This window comes from Macaca thibetana, chromosome 2, assembly GCF_024542745.1.
Source record: "Macaca thibetana thibetana isolate TM-01 chromosome 2, ASM2454274v1, whole genome shotgun sequence".
Classification (NCBI taxonomy): Eukaryota; Metazoa; Chordata; class Mammalia; order Primates; family Cercopithecidae; genus Macaca; species Macaca thibetana.
Window position 1 is genome coordinate 33,604,825 of NC_065579.1, and position 21,889 is coordinate 33,626,713.

At 38.8% G+C, this 21,889-nt stretch overlaps 1 protein-coding gene across 6 annotated transcripts in view; it reads left to right on the forward strand.

Moving 5' to 3' along the window:
- ATP2C1 (ATPase secretory pathway Ca2+ transporting 1) overlaps positions 1-21,889 on the forward strand; it is a 178,846-nt gene that overhangs the window by 35,094 nt on the left and 121,863 nt on the right. For 2 of the 6 annotated variants that reach the window (XM_050777776.1, XM_050777786.1), the window contains exon 1: positions 21,694-21,860. The exons of 3 other annotated variants lie outside the window; for them this stretch is intronic. The gene's annotated coding sequence lies outside the window, so the exon portion shown is untranslated. Of the gene's footprint in view, positions 1-21,693; positions 21,861-21,889 lie in introns of those variants that run through there. One more of the 6 variants, XM_050777753.1, reaches the window with a different exon arrangement.

Sequence of the window (21,889 nt, forward strand, 5' to 3'; positions counted from 1 at the left end):
AGATCCACTGACAGCTTGCATCGTGCTCCTGGAAAAGCCACAGGCCCTCAATGTCAGCCCATGAAAGCAGCGGGGAGGGAGGCTGTACCCTGCAAAGCCACAGGGGTGGAGCTGCCTAAGATCAGGGGCACCCACCTCTTGCATCAGCATGACCTGGATGTGAGACCTGGAGTCAAAGGAGATCATTTTGGAGCTTTAAAAATTGACTGCCCTACTGAATTTTGGACTTGCATGGGCCCTGTAACCCCTTTGTTTTGACCAATTTCTCCCATTTGGAATGGCTACATTTACCCAATACCTTTACCTCCATTGTACCTAGGAAGTACCTAGCTTGCTTTTGATTTTACAGGCTCATAGGCGTAAGGGACTTACCTTTCTCTCAGGTGAGACTTTGAACTGTGGACTTTTGGGTTAATGCTGAAATGGCTTAAGACTTTGGGGGACTGTTGGGAGGGCATGATTGGTTTTGAAATGTGAGGAGATGATATTTGGAGGGCCCAGGAGCAGAATAATATGGTTTGGCTGTGTCCCCACCTAAATTTCAATTTGACTTGTATCTCCCAGAATTCCCATGTGTTGTGGGAGGGACCCAGGTGGAGGTAATTGAATCATAGGGGCCAGTCTTCCCCATGCTATTCTCATGATAGTGAATAAGCCTCACAAGGTCTGATGGGTTTATCCAGGGTTTCTGCTTTTGCTTCTTCCTCATTTTCTCTTGTTGCCACCGTGTAAGAAGTGCCTTTTGCCTCCCACCATGTTTCTGAGGCCTCCCCAGCCATTTGGAACTGTACATCCAATTAAACCTCTTTTTGGTCCCAGTCTTGGGTATGTCTTTCAGCAGCATAAAAACAGACTAATATACATAGCTTCTGAAACTTGTCTTATACTCTGGATAAAGATCATCTTTATGTTGATTTGATTTAAAAATTTTTTAACTTGTTTAATCCCCATAAACAAGCATATGTTGACTTTTTTGCTGAATTTTGCTCATTGATAATGTATTTAAATATCTACTTTTTTTCATATATATCCTCTTCTTAGCTGAAACTCTAGAATCCTCCTTTATTGATTATCTATGCATAACTATCCTTAAATGTAAGCAGTGCTTACAATTCTGTTCTGTACCATTACTATATTACCCATATTTACAACTTAACTAGACCATGGCTTATAAGTACATCTCAAAATAAATAAAGCAAATTATAGAAGTATTTTAGCCTCAGATAATGAAGACATAAGTTTGTTTCAAGTGATTAGTGAGAATAGTGTAAAGCCAGTCAAAAAACTATACTTTTGCTCTCTCCCCAACATAAAATTTGTGTGTAATATACTTGAAATTTTTAGAGCCTCTGAGATGTTATACAACTTATTTTCTTTAAGGATAAAATTATTTGTTTGAGAAACCCAGTTTCAAGAAAATGGCATTTTATCCTTACTTCGTGAAGCTTCCCTACCCCTCTTCTTTCATCTAACTGGTGCTGCTAAAACTTGATACACCTAGTCAAAGAAGCATTTTTCCAAAGGTCCTGACCTGGAATAAGAAAACAAAAACTGACTTCATAGCTAGGATGACAACTGTAGCTCCATTATCACTGAATTGCTAACTTTTGTTCTTATTCTTTCAAACCATGGTTTTGTCAATGTGATACTCAATTACCTAAGAGAGTAGAAGTATGATTTCTTTATGATTTTAATACTCTTTCCTCTCATATTTTAAAATAACTGGTTTTAGGCCAGTGAGTATCTACTCGAAGAAGTTCAAATCCTTATATATTTTAAGAACGCTGGAGGAAGTTTAAATATTCATATACGGTCATACTTCCATTTTATTCCACTTCACTTATATATACATAGCACTCAACGGGTAATTGTGTTTTTTATAAATTGAAGGTTTCTGGCAACCTTGCATTGAGGATTTTGATTGGCACTATTTTTCCAAAAGCATGTACTCACTTCATGTCTCTGTGTCACATTTTAGTAATTCTTGCAATGTTTCAAACTTTCCCATTATTATTATACCTGTTATGATGACCTGTGGTAACTTTTTATGTTACTATTGTAATTGTTGTGGGGTGCCCTGAACCGTGCCCGCATAAGACAGAAAACTTAATGGATAAATGTGTGTGTTCTGACTTCTCCACTGACCAGTGATTTCCCTAGCTCTCTCCTCCTTGGGCCCTATTTCTTGGGACACAATAATATTGAAACTAGTCCAATAATAACCCTACAATGGCCTCTAAATGATCCAGTTAAAGAAAGAGTCATATGTTCCTGTCTTTAAATCAAAAGATAGAAATGATTAAGCTTAGTGAGGAAAGCATGTTGAAAGCTGAGGCAGGCTGAAAGCTAGGCCTCATGCATCAGTTAGCCAAGTTGTGAATACAAAGGAAAAGTTCTTGAAGGAAATTAAAAGTGATACTCCAGTGAACACACAAATGATAAGAAAGCTAAACAGTACTTTTGCTGATGTGCAGAGGTTTGAGCGGTCTGGATACAAGACCAAATCAGGCATAACATTCCTTTAGGCCAAAGCCTAATTCAGAGTAAGTCCCTAACTCTCTTGATTTCTGTGAAGGTTGAGAGAGGTGAGTTAGCTGCAGAAGAAAAGTTTGAAGATAGCAGAAGTTGGTTCTTGAGATTTAAGGAAAGAAGCCATCTCCATAACATAAAAGTACAAGGTGAAGCAGCAAGGAGTGATGGAGAAGTGGCAAGTAATCCAGAAGATCTAGCTAAGATCATTGATGACGGTGGCTGCACTAAATAACGGATTTTCAATGTGGATAAAAAGCCACCGGCTGACTTTCTTGTTAGGAACCAATACAGCTGTTGACTTTAAGTTGAAGCCAATGATGACTTATCATTCTGAAAATTCTAGGTCCCTAAAGAATGATACTAAATCTACTTTGCTTGTGCTCTATCAACGGAACAACAGAGCCTGTAGGACAGCAGATCCATTTATAGCATGGTTTACTGAATATTTTAAGCCCACTGTTGAGACCGCAAAAAAAAAAAAAAAGATTCCTTTCAAAATATTACTGCTCTTCACAGTGCAGCTAGTCACCCAAGAGCTCTGATATGAAGTAAAAGGAGAATAACATTTTCATGTCTGCTGTCTATTCTGCAGTCCATGGATCAAGGGAGGATTTTAACTTTCAAGTCTTATTATTTAAGAAACACATGTCATAAGGCTATAGCTACCACAGATAGTGATTCCTCTGATGGATCTGGGTAAAGTAAATTGAAAACTTTCTGGAGACGATTCACCATTCTAGGTGTCATTAAAAACATTTGTGATTCACGAAAGGAGGACAAAATGGCAACATTAGCAGGAGCTTAGAAGAAGTTGATTCCAGCCCTCATGAATGACTTTGAGGGATTCAAGACTTCAGTGGGGGAAGTAAGTACAGATGTGGTAGAAATGGCAAGATGTTACTGAATTGCTGCAATTTCTTTTTTTTGTTTGTTTTTTGAGATAGAGTCTTGCTCTGTCACCCAGGCTGGAGTGCAGTGGCACTATCTCGGCTCACTGCAAGCTCTGCCTCCCTCCCAAGTAGCTGGGACTACAGGCGCCTGCTACCACGCCCAGCTATTTTTTTATATTTTTGGTAGAGACGGGTTTTACCGTGTTAGCCAGGATGGTCTCGATCTCCTGACCTTGTGATCCTCCCGTCTCGGCCTCCCAAAGTGCTGGGATTACAGGCATGAGCCATTGCGCCCGGCCTGCAATTTCATGATAAAAGTTGAACAGGGCCGGGGGTGGTTCACGCCTGTAATCCCAGCACTTTGGGAGGCCGAGGCGGGCGGATCACGAGGTCAGGAGATCGAGACCATACTGGCTAACACGGTGAAACCCCGTCTCTACTAAAAATACAAAAAAAAAAAAAAAAAATAGCCAGGCGTGGTGGCAGGCGCCTGTAGTCCCAGCTACTCAGGAGGCTGAGGCAGGAGAATGGCATGAACCCGGGAGGCGGAGCTTGCAGTGAGCCAAGATCGAGCCACTGCACTCCAGCCTGAGCGACAGAGCGAAACTCTGCCTCAAAAAAAAAAAAAAAAAAAAAGTTGAGCAGATGAGGAATTACTTCCTCATAAGAAAACACAGAAAATGTTTTCTTATGATAGAACCTACTGCTGGGTAGATATGCTGTGAACCTTGTTGAAATGACAACAAATGATTTAGAGTATTTTATAAACTGAGTTGATAAAGCAGTGGCAGGGTTTGAGAGGACTGACTCCAATTTTGAAAGAGGTTCTACTATGTTACTAAACAGCATCAAACACTACAGAGAAAGCATTTGTGAAAGGAACAGTCAATTGATGCGACAAACTTTATTACTGTCTTATTTTAGGAAACTGCCACAGCCACTGTAACTTTCAGCAACCACCACCCTGATCAGTCAATAGCCATTAACGTCAAGGCAAGATCCCCTACCAGCCAAAATATTATGACTCACTGATGGCTCAGATGATCATTAGCATTCTTTAGCAATAAAGTATTTTTTAACTAAGGTATGTACATTTTTTAGACTTGCTATTGAACACTTAATAGACTACAGTATAGTGTAAACATAAATTTTATATGCACTGGGAAACCAAAAAATTTGTGTGACTTGCTGTATTGTGATATTTGCTTTATTGTGGTGGTCTCAAACCAAGCTCACAATATCTCTGAATTATCCCTGTACATTCTCATACATTTTTAGAATTGAATAGTATTGGCATGATCAAAATATTTTTAGATGAAAGATTAATGCTTCTTGTAAACAGCACTGAAACTTTAGCATGCATTGGAATCACCTAAAGGACTAATTGAAACAGAATGCTGGGCCCCACCTCCAGAGTTTCTAATACAGTAGGGCTGAGGTGGGGCCCAAGAGTTTGCATTTCTAAAAAAATTCTAGGTGGGAGGGACCACACTTTCAGAACCACTGTTGCAGATCATTTGATGATGTATATTTTCAAAATCAAAGCTGACAGGGGTTGTCATACCTACTTAAGAATAGTATGTATGCCACTTAGAAGATGGTAAGTCATTGTCAAAGCCAGAGGGATACTAATGATGACTTACAGTTTCACAGGTTCTTAATTGACCATTTTCATCCACCTTGGCTGATGCCTAGTGTTACTTAATGCTTAGTAAAGTAAGAAATCTTTAGGCCGGGGGCAGTGGCTGACGCCTATAATCCCAACATTTTGGGAGGCAGAGGTGGCTGGATCAGCTGAGGTAAGGAGTTCAAGACCAGCCTGGCCAACCCCGTCTTTACTAAAAAATACAAAAATTAGCCGGGCGTGGTGGTGCGTGCCTATAATCCCTGCTACTAGGGAGGCTGAGGCAGTAGAATCGCTTGAACCCAGGAGGCAGAGGTTGCAGTGAGTGGAGATCATGCCGCTGCACTTCAGCCTGGGCAACAGGAGCAAAACTCTGTCTCAAAAAAAAAAAAAAAAATCTTTAAGCAATGTCTTGGCCCTAAGAATATAACCTAAAATATGTCCTTATCTGTTTATATCCTCTTTGATAGCTGATTAAGTGATGCAGCAACTGAGAATTTCGATTGTTGATTTAAATCATGGAATATACAAAAAGATACAATCCTTGTTATGTCCTTCATGCTTTCTAAAGCCATTATGAGGTCTTAATGAAAAGAAACAAAAAATAAAACCCTCAATTTTTCCCTAGCTCTTACTCTGCTTATTATTTAAATATAATTGTAAAGACTCTGAATAACAAAAATTTAACTGAAAAGATGAAATCAATATTCTGAATACTACTTAGTGGCTTTTGATCTAGGACATATGTTTAATATGTATTCTGTTGATTTTTCAATAGAGCATGTTAATTAACATGTCTCAATTACCTATTGAATAATGTCTATAAAATGCCTATGATTATTATTCATGAGATCATACTCCCATTTTTACCAGTACTATGCCTATCTGTGATTATTATTCATGAGACTACACTCCCATTTGAGCAGTACTTTTCAGCTCCAAGAAGATAAACCCAAGGGATTCTAGAAGAGGATCTGCTTGGAGAATGATTTCTCCAGTAATGGTATCTGAAGGTTGAATAACGACAAGTGAATAGATGTAGATATTGACCAAGAGTGACTAAGAAAGACAGTTACTTTATTAATACAATCTTGAGAGTCATCAAGTTAGCTATGGGGCAAATATCCTAGACTAAGGAATTAGACAGTATAACAGTTGCAGGGGGCCACACTGAATTGAAACAGGCAAGAATTAAACAAACAAAATGATAAACTACAAAAGGTAACTAAATAAACAGAGCAGCTTCTTATATATTCTCTAATAAGGCATTGTGGAAACATTGAGGGATGGAGGGATACCCAAGCCAAGATGGACATTAGTCTCCTAACTTTGACATTAAACACTGAGAAATTCTTGAGTAGGGAGCTTCCCTTGTATGAGTCTCATCTTCATCACCTTTAAAAAGCAATTAATGAAATCTAGTCTGCTTTCTTCGCAATGTTTTGAGCATTAAATTTAATTATATATAAATATGTAGTTTTGGTGTCTGTTCAGTGAGAATTGATTCTCATTTCCCTAAAAGTAATTTAAATGTTTTAATCAAATGTGCAATGTTGGCATCTTTACCTTTCCAAGTACTTTTGTACTTTTCCAGGGTTAAAATAATATTTTGGTCATTTAAATGAGGAAATATAACTATAAGTTTTTTAAAAACTCAAATGTCATAGCTTTTTAACTGTTCTAATTGTGTCTGCTAATAGAAACAAGTTGATGTGCAAACCACAAAATAATAAATACTTTTGCCTACCTTTTGGGAAAAAGAAAAGACTACATTATACTTTAAGAAAATATAAACTTAGTTTCATTTTAGCAATTCCATAGTCGAATCTGTCACTAAGTAATCATTAGTTAAAGAAAAAATTCTAGTCAGGTGCTGTGGCTCACCCCTGCAATCCCAGCCATTTGAAAGGCCAAGGTGGGCAGATCACAAGGTCAGGAGTTCTAGATCAGCCTGACCAACATGGTGAAACCCCATCTCTACTAAAAATATAAAAATTGGCCTGGCGTGGTGGCGCGTGCCTGTAATCCCAGCTACTCAGGAGGCTGAGGCAGGAGAATTGCTTGAACCCAGGAGGCAGAGGTTGCAGTGAGCTGAGACCGCACCACTGTACTCCTGCCTGGGTGACAGAACGAGACTCTGTCTCAAAAAGAAAAGAAAAGAAAAGAAAAAAATCTAGTGTCAGGGCATGCAACTATATAAAAAAAAATTCTAAAAGATCATCAGTGTTTAAGAATAAAACACAGTCAGTTATGTAATTTTAAAACATTTCTAATGAGTGATAAGGAAAACTTGTCAATGGACTTTCTGAAGTCAATAGCCAGTTTTTAACTTTATCTGCTAATACGGCAATTATTTAACTTAAAAAACAGACACATTTCCTCATTCAGTTTTTGGACATCTTATTCTGTAACTTCCTATTGATTAATATCACCTTTAACATTTTAAGTACTTAACATTTTATCATTTGAATAATTCATATTGTTTTAAACTCTTCACTTTTATAGGAACAACCAAACCATCAACCAACGAACATTTTAACCTATTAATCTAAACTAAACTTTCCCCCCCTCATTTAATCTGTCAATTAAGATGCTTCTGATTGTATGTAACAGAAAATGTAGTTTATTTATTATCTCACATTAGAGGAAGTCTAGTGGTAGGGCAGGCCCCAGAGTTGGTTTGTTAGCTTAATTATATAATAAAGGACTTAGCTTAATTATATAATACAGGACTTGGCTTCTTAGAGTCACTACTTTGCCATTCTTAGTATTGTCTTTTCTCAGGGGAAGGGTGGAAGGAGGGATAAAAAGGTGGCTGCTGTACTTCCAAGCATTCAGAATCATTGAAAAGTCTTGCTAAATCAGACTTCTGCATCTAATCCCCAGAATTTGATTCAGTTGGACCCACTGGAGTGTGAGAATTTGCATTTCTAATAAATTCCTAGGTGATGCTGATGCTGTTCATAGTAAAGCCACACAGGGAAATAATTAACTTAGACTAATAATCTTGGAAACAAATGGATTTTTTCTTTCTTTTTAGTCCACATATAATAGTGGTATATATTTATACAACACAGAGTGATATTTTGATACATCTGTACTATGCATAATCATCAAGTAAGGGCAATTAGCATATCCATCACCTCAAAAATTTATCATTTCTTTTTGTTGGGAACATTCCAAATCCTCTCTTCTAGTTTTTTGAAAATATACAGTAAATTGTTGTTAAGTATACTCATCCCACAGTGCTATAAAACACTGGAATTTATTTCTCCTATCTAGCTGTAATTTTGTATCCATTAACCAACCTTTCCCTATTCCTCCTCCCCACTACTTTTACCAGCCTCTAGTAACCACTATTCTACTATTTACTTCTATGACTTCAACTTTTAAGCTCATATATGGGTGTGAATATGTGTTATTTATCTTTCTGTGCCTGATTTATTTCACTTAACATAATGTCCTCCAGGTTCATCCATGTTGCCATGAATGACAGGACTTAATTCTTATTTATAACTGAATCGTTTTCTATTGTGCATATATACCACATTTTCTCTATCCATTCATCTGTTGATGGACTTGTAGTTTGATTCCATTACCTTGGCTACTGTGGATAATGCTGCAATAAACACGGGAGTGCAGATACCTCTTCAATATACTGATTTACTTGTCTTTGGATAGGTACCCGGTAGTGCTGGATCACATGGTAGTTCTATTTTTAGTTTTTTGAGGAACCTCCATACTGTTTTCCATAATGGCTGTACTAATTCACAATCACACTAATACTGTATGAGTTTCCTTTTTCATGTATCCTCACTGGCATTTGTTATTTTTTGTCTTTTTGACAATAGTCATTCTAACAAGTGTGAGGTGATATCTCATCATGGTTTTGATTTGGATTTCTCTGATGATTAGTGATGTCGAGTGTTTTTTTTTTTTTTTCATGTACTTGTTGGCTTGTCTTCTTTTGAGAAGTCTTTAGATCATTTGCCCATTTTTAAATCAAAATATTTGAGGTTTTTTGGAGTTATTTTTTGAGCTGCTGATTTTTTTGAGTTCCTTGTATATCCTGGATATTTTGTCAGGTAAATAGTTTGCAAATATTTATTTCCATTCTACAGGTTGCCTCTTTGTTGATGATACCCTTTATTGTGCAGAGGCTTTTCGTTTGATATAGTCTCACTTGTCTATTTTTATTTTTGTTCCCTGTACTCTTGAAGTGTTATCCATAAATTTTTTTCCTAGACCAATGTCCAGAAGCATTTTCCCTGTTTTCTTCAAGTAGTTTTAGGGTTTTGTGTCTTACATTTAATTATTTAATCCATATTGGGTTCATTTTTATATATGCTGAGAATTAGGGGTCTGATTTAATTTTTCTTTAATATGAATATCCAGTTTTCCCAACACCATTTATTGAAAAGGATGTTCTTTCACTAGTGTATGTTCTTGTCATCTTTTCAGAAAATTAGTTGGCTGTAAATAGTTGGATTCATTTTTAGGTCCTCTATTCTATTTGTCCTTATTTCTGTTTTTATACCAATATCATGCTGTTTTGGTCACTAAAACTTTGTAGTATATTTGAAGCCAGATAGAGTGATGCATCCAGGTTTATTCTTTTTGCTTAGGATTGCTTTGGCTCCTCAGGATCTTTTGTGTTTCCATATGAATTTTAAGACTGTTTTTTCTATTTCTATGAAGAATGTCATTGGTATTTTAATTGGAAATGCATTGAATCTGTAACTTGAGTAATATGGTCATTTTAACAATACTAATTCTTTCCATTCATGAGCATAGGATATCTTTTCATTGGTTTTGTGTCCTCTACTATTTCTTTCATCAGCGTTTTATAGTTTTCATTGTAGAGGTCTTTCACCTCCTTGGTTAAATTTATTCCTAGGGATTTTTTGTAGCTAGTATAAATGGAATTGCTTTCTTGATTTCTTGTTGTTGTTGTTGTTATTGGCATACAGAAATGCTACTGATTTTTGTAGGTTGATTTTGTATCCTATAACTTTACTGAATTTGTTTATTAGTCCTAAAAGTACTTTGGTGGAGTATTTAGATTTTTCTGTATATAAGATCATGTTTTCTGCAAACAGGGACAATTTGACTTCCTTGTTTTGAATTTGAATGCTCTTTATTTATTTCTCTAGCCTAATTTTTTTGTCTGACATAAGTATAGCTACTCCTATATACTATATAGGAGTATATTTTCATTTGTGTGGAATACATTTTTCATTTGTGTGGAATACATTTTTCATTTGTGTGGAATACATTTTTCCATTTCTTCACTCACAGTCTCCGTCTGTTTTTACAGGTGACAGGAGTTTCTTGTAGGCAGCATAAAGTTGGGTTTTGTTTTTTCTTATTCATTCAGCTAGTCTATATCTTTTAATTGGGAGGATTTAAAGTGTTTAAAAGAAACTACCATCAGAGTGAACAGGCAACCTATAGAATGAGAGAAAATTTTTACAATCTATCCATCTGACAAAGGGCTAATATCCAGAATCTACAAGGAACTTAAACAAATTTACAAGAAAAAATCAGCCCCATCAAAAAGTGGCCAAAGGATATGAACAGACACTTCTCAAGAGAAGACATTTATGCAGCCAACAGAAACATGAAAAAATGCTCATCATCAGAGAAAAAACTGGCCATCAGAGAAATGCAAATCAAAACCCCAATGAGATACCATCTTACACCAGTTATAATGGCAATCATTAAAAAGTCAGGAAACAACAAGTGCTGGAGAGGATGTGGCGAAATAGGAACACTTTTACACTGTTGGTGGGACTGCAAAGTAGTTCAACCATTGTGGAAGACAGTTTGGCAATTCTTCAAGGATCTAGAATGAGAAATACCATTTGACCCAGCCATCCCATTACTGGGTATATATCCAAAGGATTATAAATCATGCTGCTATAAAGACAAATGCACATGTATGTTTATTGCAGCACTATTCACAATAGCAAAGACTTGGAACCAACTCAAATGTCCATCAATGATAGACTGGATTAAGAAAATGTGGCACATATATACCATGGAATACTATGCCACCATGAAAAAGGATGAGCTCATGTCCTTTGTAGGGACATGGATGAAGCTGGAAACCATCATTCTGAGCAAACTATCGCAAGCACAGAAAACCAAACACCACATGTTCTCACTCTTAGGTAGAAACTGAACAATGAGAACACTTGGACACAGAGTGGGGAACATCACACACTGGGGCCTGTTGTGGGGTAGGGGGAGCAGGGATGGATAGCATTAGGAGAAATACCTAATGTAAATGACGAGTTAATGGGTGTAGCAGCACACCAACATGGCACATGTATACATATGTAACAAACCTGCACATTGTGCACATGTACCCTAGAACTTAAAGTATAATAAAAAAAATTAAAAAAAAAACCATAAAATGTTTAGTCCTAAGGTTGCTATTTATAAAACAGAATTTACTTCCGTCATTTTGTGAATTGTTTTCTGAATGTTTTATGTACCTTTTGTTTCTCCTTGTTTTTCTTTGCAGTTTAATGATTTTCTGTAGTGATAATGTTTAGTTCCTTTTTCTTTCTTATTTTTGTATTTGTTGTACCAGTGAATTTTACACTATTGTATGTTTTCTTGATGGTAGTTATGATGTTGTCCTTTAGCTTCCAAATGTGGGAATTTCTTAAGCATTTTTTTGAGGGGTATTAATACATTTACTGTTTTTGGTTTCTGGAAAATACTTTATTTCTCCTTCATTTCTGAAAGTTAGCTTTGTTGGGTATAGTATTCTTGGCTGACGATTTCTTTCTTTCAGCACTTTGAATATATTATCCCATTCTCTCCTGGCCTGTAAGGTTTCTGCTGAGAAATATGCTGTTAGTCTGATGGGGATTCCTTTATATGTGACTTCATGCTTATCTCCTGCTGTTTTCAAAATTCTTTCTTCAACTTTTGGCAGTGTAACTATAATGCATTTCAAATAGGACGTTTTTGTGTTGAATTTATCTGGAGATCTTTCAGCTTCCAGTACCTGGATGTCTATATCACTCCTAAAATTTGGGAAGTTTTCAGCTATTATTTTATGAAATTACATTTCTTTCTTTTACGACCATTCAACGTATACTTTCTAGCTATTTGAAACTGTATAAGTATTGTTTATTTCATTCATTGGGTTCTTCAGTTTTAATATTTCTGGTTTTTTTTTCTTTTTCTTTTTTGACAGAGTCTCGCTCTGTTGCCCAGGCTGGAGTGCATCTTGGCTTATTGCTACCTCTGCCTTCTGAGTCCTGGTTCAAGCAATTCTCCTTCCTCAGCCCCCGAGTAGCTGGGATTACAGGCACACACCACCATGCCCAGCTAATTTTTGTATTTTTATTTTTTAGTAGAGATGAGGTTTCTCCATGTTGGCCAGGCTGGTCTTGAACTCCTGATCTTGTGATCCACCTGCCTCAGCCTCCTGAAGTGCTGGGATTACAGGTGTGAGCTACCATGTCTGGCCAATATTTGTTTGTTTGTTTGTTTTTTTAATGAAATGTACCTCTCTGTTGAATTTTTCATTCAGATCCTGAATTGTTTTCTTGATTTTACTGTATTGCTTATCTATGTTTGTTTGCATTTCACTGAGTTTTCTGAAGATAATTATTTTGAATTCCTTTTCAGGCATTTCATGCATTTCTTTTTTTGGTATTCTGCTACTGAAGAATTACCATTGTTTTTTGGTACTGTTATATTTCCTTGCTTTTTCATGTGTTTTGTTTCTCTAGGTTAATATCTGTGCATCTGGTGTTAACAGTTGTTTTCTTCCAGTTTTATACAGTATCTTTCATAGAAAAAGACTTTTTCCTATAGATGTATTCGTAATGTCAGTTGGGTAGAGTGCTTTGGCTTTTGTTCTGGGTGGGTGCAATAGTACATTCTCTGTATAATTTCTTTTGCTGTCATCAACATCAGTGGTGTCTGCAAGTTCCTCAGTGACTTAGGTTGCAGTTGTCTGTGGAGGCTGTAGGAAAGCTGTGCTGGATGGGGATGCCAGGTGAGATGATCCTTGGGTCCCTGGGCAGCACATGGGTGCCTCGTGACCTCATCACTGGAATGGGCTGGGTTGCTGGCAGAAGTGATAGTGAACCCTAAGGTGGTTTGGTCCTTTAACCCCTATTTGGTAGGGTGGTGGCAGCAGGTACCTAGGAGGAGTACAGAGGTGTTGATGATGGCTGGGAATAGATGTTTGAGGATTACTTATGATACTCATTAAAAGATACACTATAATTATCATTTGGAAAATTACAGAGTTCCCTTTACTCACCTTGAAAGGCCTGGTGCCATTTTTAGTTTGTAAGTCTCCTGTTAAATATTCTAGACTGGGACACTGCTCATTTCAAATACCAGTATTTCTAGTAGTTGATGTAGCACTTTTGCAGAAAATAGTTTTGCATTCAGATGTTTGAATTGGGAGCTGATTGGGTCAGTTCAAGCCCCAAATTTTCACCTCAGCTTATCTGTTGCCACTCATAGAAAGTTTTACCCTTCAAATCCTCATTTTTCTAATTCCCCTAAATATAGGACATTTGGAACTATTAAAAACTTAAAATATGATATAGGCTACAAAAGCATTACCTTTTATAACCAAGCAATAAAAATAAGGTTGTCTGAAGGCATACTGTAAATGCTTCTAATCCAATTTTCCACCTGATCTTTTATTGTAGCAATAAATTTTCTAACCTAAAGGATTAACAGTTTGCTTGTGTTGCAAAAACTCTTTCCTGCCAATTTGTAAATACCCTTCTCTGTCATTTATCTCACAAACTATATTGCCAAAATTGTAATTTCCCCTTTTTAATTTTGTATTTCAAAAACCATCTCATTGATATGGGTTCTTTATTTCGCATAGTATGCTCAGTGGGAGTAGTAATCTGTTTGCATGATTGGCCAGGGTTAAACTGCAGGATCCTCATAAAGCCTTGGGGCTGTGTATCTCACTCTCTAATTTATTATCATAATGGCATTTTGTGTCTTTTTTCTCATTTATTTGCACAATGGGAAGCACAGTGGAGAGAGACGATTTCTGCAGGGGGCCTGGAAGGACATGGGACAAGTTCAGACACAGATGCAAGCTTTGCAGAAAATATCTGACTTCTAGCAGTTATTGGCATAGAAAACTTTTAAGTGCAAAATGTACCATTTTGTAGGTATGAGGAAATGCAACCTTTCCCAAAGCACTCTCACAGCCCAGTGTGCAGCAGGATAAAGAGAGATTGAAAATGTTTCTGATATGAAATTGATACAGCATTTAAATGGAGGGAGGAGACCTAGGCTATTAATGCAAACACAGCTAAAGGCATGCAGATACGATACAGAATTTGTCCCACAGTTTCAATTTAAAACAACCAACCCATCAGCAAAGTTTTCAAAGTTGGTGGAAGATATTGGCTGGTGGCAATTTAACTTACCTATTTTAAGATCTCCTTTTCTTCTTTTTCTCCTCCTCCTCCTTCCCCCACTTTCTCTCTCTCTCATCCTGGTTGGAGTGCAGTGGTGTGAACATGGCTCACCACAGTCTTGTCCTCCTGGGCTCAAGCAGTCCTCCCACCTCAACCTCCCAAGTAACTGGGACCACAGGTGCACACCACCATGCCTAGCTAGTTTTAAAGTTTTTTGTAGAGATGGTGTTTCTCCATGTTTTCCATGTTATTTCTATTTCTGTGAGGAAAGTCACTGGCATTTTGATAGAGATTGCATTCAATCGCTAGATTGCTTTAGACATTTAAAAATATTAATTCTTGCATTCAATGAACATAGAATATCTTTACCTTGTTTTGCATACTCTTCAATTGCTTTCATCAGTGTTTTACAGTTTTTATCATAGAGATGTTTCACTTCTTTGGTTAATTTCTAGGGATTTAATTTTATTTGTGGCTATCATACATGGGATTATTTTTACCTCTTTTTCATATTGTACTCTGTTGGTATATAGAAATGCTACTGATTTTTGTATGTTGATTTTGTATCCTGCAACTTACTGACTTTATTTATCAGTTCTAACAGTTTCTGGTGTAGTCTTTAGGTTTTTCCAAATATATAGTCATATCATCTGCAAATAAAAATAATTAAACTTCTTCCTTTACAATTTGGATGTTCTTTATTTCTCTTGCCTAATTGCTCTAGCTAGGACTTCCAGTACTATGTTGAATAATAGTGGTGAAAAAGTGGGCATCCTTTTTTGTTCCAGTCTTACAATAATGACTCACAGTTTTTCCCCATTCAGGGTGATACTAGCTGTGTGTCTGTCATATACTTTTTTCTTTCTTCTTGTTCTTTTTTTTTTTTTTTTTTTTCTTACTCTGTTGCCCAGGCTGGAATGCAGTGGTGTGACCTTGGCTCACTACAACCTCTGCCTCCTGAGTTCAAGTGATTCTCTTGCCTCTTGTAATCCTGAATAGCTGGGATTACAGGCATACACCACCACACCTGGCTAATTTTTTGTATTTTTAGTAGAGACGAGGTTTCACCATGTTGGCCAGGCTGATCTCAAACTCCTGACCCCAAGTGGGCCCAGGAAAGGTCATGAAATGCCATCCAAGAGGTTAGGCCTGGGATTGGGGACTTCAAGAGCCCACTTATTGATCTACCCTACTCTGACTGAGCTGGTATCTAAGGTGCAAGACTAAGTACTCTTTACTTTCCCCTCTGCTTTTCTCTAGCAGAAGGAGTCTCTCACCATAGCCACCCACAGCTGACAATGTTCTGGGGGTCACTTGAAGACACGTCTCAGAGTCTCACCCAAGGCCCATGCCATAATGCAATACCTGGGTATTGCTATTGATTATTTAGTGCCCAAGGGCTCTTTAGTCACAGGTGATGAATCCTGCCAGGTGTGGATCCTTCCCTTCAAGGCAGCGGTTTACCTTTTGGCCCATGGTGTGTCTAGACATGTCGTCCATGAGCTAGGGTCTGGCATGGGCGCCTCATGACTGCCCAGTGCCATATCCTACTGTGACTGAGCTGGTATGCAAGATGCAAAACAAAGTCTTCTTTGTTCTCCTCTTCATAAGCAGAGTCACTTTTGTTGCTTCAAGCTGTGCTGCCTGGGGTTGGGGGAAGGATGGCATAAGCACTCCCTTAGATTCCCTGGCTGGTGTCTCCCTAGGTCATGTACCATTCCAGCCCAGCACTAGAAGTCGCCTAAGAACTGCAATCCCTGTGTCCTAGACAGCCTTTTGAGTTTACCTAGAACCTCAGAGCACTTTGGTCCATGGTGGTGAGGGTTGCCAAAAAACTCAAGTTCTGATAATTGGGATGGTCCATTACCCTCTGGCTAGGTCTGGTCCAAATGCTCCCTTCATGCATGGGTGCTGGCTGAGCCCAGCATGGCTTTGCTCTCCACTATGACAAGGCAGCACTGAGTTCAATAGAAAGACTACTAGTGACTGCAGTCTCCCTCTCCCAAGTGTATAGACTCTCTGTGCAGCACGGCTGCTGCTAGGTTACGGGGAAAAGGGGTGGTGTCAGTGATTCAAGACTGTCTCTCCTACTCTCTTCAATGATTGTTTCAACGATATGAATATAAAACCAGGTACTCTGATTGCTCTGATTTTTGTTCTTGTGATGGTGCCTTCCAGTGTGCAGATAATTGTTAAAATTTGTTGTTCCTGTCGGGAGTTATCATGGTATAGGCTTCTATTCCACCATCTTGCTCTGCTCCCAAAACACTTCAAATATTAAACACTGAAATAAATGTGAGTTATACATACATTTAAGAAAGATTAATAAAACAAATAATTATTTACCCAATTATTCCAGTTCCGGGTTGTAGGTGGCTGCAGGCTATCTGGCAGCTCAGCACTCAAGGGAGGAATCAACCCTGGACAGGATGCTACTCCATCGCAGGGTACACACGTACACACACTCACTCACACTGGGACAATTTAGACATGCCAATTAACCTAACATGCACAACTTAGGGATATGAGAGGAAACCAGAATACCTGGAGAAAACCCATGTAGACACAGGGAGAATGTGCAAACTCAATACAATGGCCCTACCAGTAATTGATGTTTCTTTTTCCTCATCATTTAATGAAATGACGTTGAAAATCACCTTATTCGAGGACCTAGTGTATAATGCTTTTTGTCAGGCATTAATATGCATGCCATCAAAATCAAAAGCACAGGCTCAGCTAAAATTTCTCAAATGCATGGAAACAACCACCTCAACACTGTTATCTTTTAATTTCAAATGGTTACCTGGGCTCAAAATCTGGGTGTGCAATTTTATCTGCTCTGGGCAGTGCTCAATATCAAGCATTTCTTACAACAATTAGGACTTATTCCCATTCAGATAATGTTGTCCTAGTTAACCCCTTTGTGGTTTTTGGAGATGTAGGTTCATGTTTTTAAACCTTTTTCTTTTCTTTTTTTGAGACAGGTTCTTGCTCTGTCCCCCAGACTTGAGTGCAGTGGCATGATTATGGCTCACTGTAGCTTCAACCTCCTGGGCTCAAGCAATCTTCCCACCCCAGCTGCCCGAGTATCAGGGACCACAGGTGTGTGCCACTGCACCCAGCTATGTTTTTATTTTCTGTAAAGACAGGGTCTCACTATGTGGTCCAGCCTTGTCTTGAACTCCTGGGCTCACGCAATTTTCCTGACTCAGCGTCCCAAAATGTTGGGATTACAGGTGTGAGATGCACCAGACCCTTAAATTTCTTAAAAATCCCATAAGTCCTCTTTGTTTTACAGGAAAGTAGAAGCTTGGATTTTAGTCTGATCACAGGAAACAAGTAGGTTGTTATTCATTCAACAAAAAATATTTATGATAAACATTTTTCAGGCTATCCATTTATTTAATAGGTCTTTATTACATATTCACTGCTGTCAAGTGTTTTGGGGCCAGAGGTGAATTATCCTAGTTTGGAGACTAGATGGAATATTCTTTTAAATGGGTGCGTTTGTATCTCAAAACAAATCCTGTAGTTTATATAATTTGGAATATTGTATGTCTGTTTTCCATGGAAATGATGAAGTTCATTGGTCATGGTACTCCTGGTCATGGGACTCACACTCTCTTTGCTCTTACCTCTTTCTTATTTTCACATGCACCCCATCCACACTCATGTCTAATCCAGACGACTGGTAGTATATAAGAGACCCCAAATATTACCACTGGCTCAGAATCTGAGCCAATAAATGGACAGACTATGCCATACTTGAAATAAACTTCTTTAAAAATAAAAATTAAGAGTATAAGTTCTCTCATTTCATCTTCTCAGTTTCATGAAATATTTCATGTTTAGAATGCTAGCAAGTGTGAAAGAGGCTATGGAATTTTGTGAGTGGTAAAATATTTGTAGAGTACTTGGGGATCTGGGTCCTATTAAAACCAACCAAACACAAGTAGCTCATATGAGTCCTTCAATTTTTATTCTTGCTTCCAACTTTTAATCTTCCAGCACTGCCAAAACATGGAACTAGGCAGATTTATAGCAATTCTGGTAGTATTTGTTAGGCACTGATTTCATACAACACTCTTGGCAATAAAACTGTATAGTTCTCTAAACTTGACATTTAGCATGTCCTTTATCCTATAAGAAGAAAAATACTTCTTTTTGTTCTGTTGGAGTAGGTTAGCTTATAAAAATAAAGTGATGCATCTTTATATGTTTTTAACATGTCCAACTTTGCCAGGCATGGTGGTTCATGCCTCTAATCCCAAGCACATTGGGAGGCTGAGGCAAGAGGATCTCAAGCCCAGGAGTTCAAGACTGCAGTGTGCTATGATGACACCATTGCACTCCAGCCTGAGTGACAGAGTCTCTTAAGTAAGTTAGAAAGTAAATAAATAAATAAAATGTTCAACTTAAAATAAAATGACAATTTCTTTTCTAGCAGCTAGGTGAAATTTCGTAACTATTAACCTCTGGTACTTTAAACAACATTAAAACAGCCTTTAAAGAAGACATTAATTAACTAAGGAAAGATTTCAAAATAATTTTTCTAAGTTTTAATTTTTAAATTCCTAAAGAACCACATATTCTTTTACCATCCAGGTTTATAAAAATGCAGCTATCAAATTTGATATTTAAATCAAGATGCCTCACATCCTTTGTGGAATAAAGCACAGTATGAAGAAAATGAGAACATCATGACCATTCTTCTTCAATCGTTCCCATTTGTAATATTTCCCCCAAGCGGAGAAGCATGACAAATTTCCCCTTCTTGCTCATGTGACCACTTTTTGCATCAGATGCACTTAATTTTGTAGGTTAAATATTCAGGACGAAAGGAGAGTAGAAAGAATTTTTAGAGCTTTGATTTCTATGGAAGCAATAAGATGAAACTTGGACATAATATATTTCATTGCCATCAATCTCATTGTAGCTAACACTCCAGGGATTTGCTCGTTTCTCTCTATAATAATCTTATACTTCTATAGTGCTTATAATTTGCAACCTGCGTTCACTTACTTTATGAGATTCTTACAACAATCTTTTGAAAGAAGGGTAGTGTGTATGTATGTGTGTGTATGAATATATGTACATGTATGTGCATATATTTGTTTATATGTATACATACGTGTGTGTATGACATGTATATATATAGTCATCCCTCAGTGTCCACAGGGGATTGGTTCCAGAACCCCCTCAGACACCAGAATTTGCAGATGCTTAAGTTTTTTATATAAAATGACTCATTGGTCAATTCTTCTTGGTAAAGCTGATCTTGATCTTACTGGTTTCTTTCTTGGCTTAGTAATAGGAACAATGATTTTCATAATTTAGGCGACCAAAAGTAAAATTTCAGTTTAAGTCATTTTAGGAATAAACCATGGAGCTATAAATCTTTTGGAAGAGTTATAGATTCAGTGTTAATGCTAGAGTATTGCAGTCTATTAATAAAATAGATAGCTCTGAAAAGTTGCTTTAGAAAAATGTTTCAGCTAAAGTGACCCAATATCAAATTCTGTAGTTACCCTCTATTTTGTAAATGCGTATGTTAATACCAAAGTGTTTATATTGTGTAATTTCCTACCTTAGATGCTTTCATTTTTAATATAATGCTGTTTCAAGGTTGAGTATGTAGTGATAACTGTTACAAATTGGTTACAAGAGAGCACAATCATTGTAAAAATCATAGGCTATGTCATTATGTAGACAAAAATCACTGACAATGCACGCCAGAGGTGGATCATAAATAGTTAACTCTTAAGACTAGAAATCTACTTGATAGTGATTTTTATGGGTTCATCTTTAAAAGTGACCTCGCTGATTAAAGGTTCAATATTTCTTAAAAGAAAGGTAAATCTAGAAAGCTGTCCAGAATTTTCGATCCTAGTCTAGTACCACTTACTTGGGAACAAATATAGAAAAACAGGCAATCCCGTCTGTTAATTTTGATGTTGAACGTGTGGTTAGAGAGCACACTGGGATATGTTACAGGACTTGAGATAAAAAGCAAATTTGTAAAGTGTCTAAGTGTTGATGGAGAAAAACACAACTAGCATAATTTTCTTTTCGAGTTCTCTGGAGGGTGATCGCCAACTCAGTAGGTGAAGCCCTGCCCTCTAGTGGTTATGGGTGTGCGAGGACTTCTGTTCAACACTACGTGTCTGGCTCACCAAGGTTTATTAAAACCAATCGTTAATTAAAAAGCACTTATTAGGGGTCTGGGTAAGATGCCGAGCAAGTGAAATGTTTACGTGTGAAAAGGCATTGCCCCTGGACAAAGGTACAGCGGCCGAAGAAGTGCTCGTTCATTGGCTTCGACCGCTGTACGACTGGTTTCTAATTGCTGTTCCAGCCTCTCCCCAGCTCCACACACCACAAACGAATGAAAAAGATTAGTTCTCCCTGGAGTTCTCTGAGGCTGAACCTTGCTGTCTCATTACACATGGTAACTAAACACACCGCTTACGGAATTTTGGGAAGTCGCCCCGCGATGACCGGCTTCCGCAAAAACCAAGCAGTCAGTGCAGGGTTTTGCAAGTGAGAGTGCGAGACTCGGGAGGCTGCTCTTGGTGCTCCAGTCCCTGGCAGGAGCATGGATACCTCGTCCCTTTCTTCCGCGGGCCTCAACGTCGCCTGCTGGGATTGTGACTGCCACCCCGTCGGGAGCGGCTTCCCCTGCAGAATTTGTAGAGAGCGCTTAAACGCCTCAGGGACAGCAGCCATGGCTGTCAGCTTGGGCTGACCCTGCGGCCGCCCCACGGGAATGTGTGGCCAACACGCGGCGTGGGCGAATCTCCCACCCTCGCGTTAAGTGGGTGCACATAAACGGGCGGATACCGTCCCTGGGATAAGGGAGGCGCCGGCAAGAACAGGGCGGGCCACCAACCCCGCGCGACCTCCTACCGGACGGATCCAAACACAAACATTGTCCATTCCAGGCCGAAGTCTGGGCCTTCACTTCACTTCCGCCTTCCCCGCCCGTGAGCACGAATACGCCTGCGCGCACCTCTCGCAGCGGAAGTAGTAGCGACAAAGCTTGGTGCGCGGCTGGCCCAGGAGTGCTGGGCGCGACTGGGCGGCCGGCGGCGGGGAGGGGCGGAGTGCAGGAGTCGGAGGCGGGAGCAGACCAGCACGGCCTCGCGGAGCCGGCCCGGCGGACCGTGACGGGTCCCCTCACCTCCTCTCCTTTCCCCTCCCCGCCCGCCCTCTCTCTCTCTCCCTCCCTCCCTCCCTCCCGCTCGCTTCTTCTCACGCCCGGAGCAGGCTCCTGCCTCGCACCGCTGCCCCGCGAGCAGCTCCTCTTCTCTCGAGGCGCGCGGGGCGCCCCCGCGAGCCCCGCGGCTGAGACCCCGCAGCCTGGAGAAGGGCTGTGTGGGGCTTTGGGTGGGTACCAGTATTACCTCCTGCCCCCA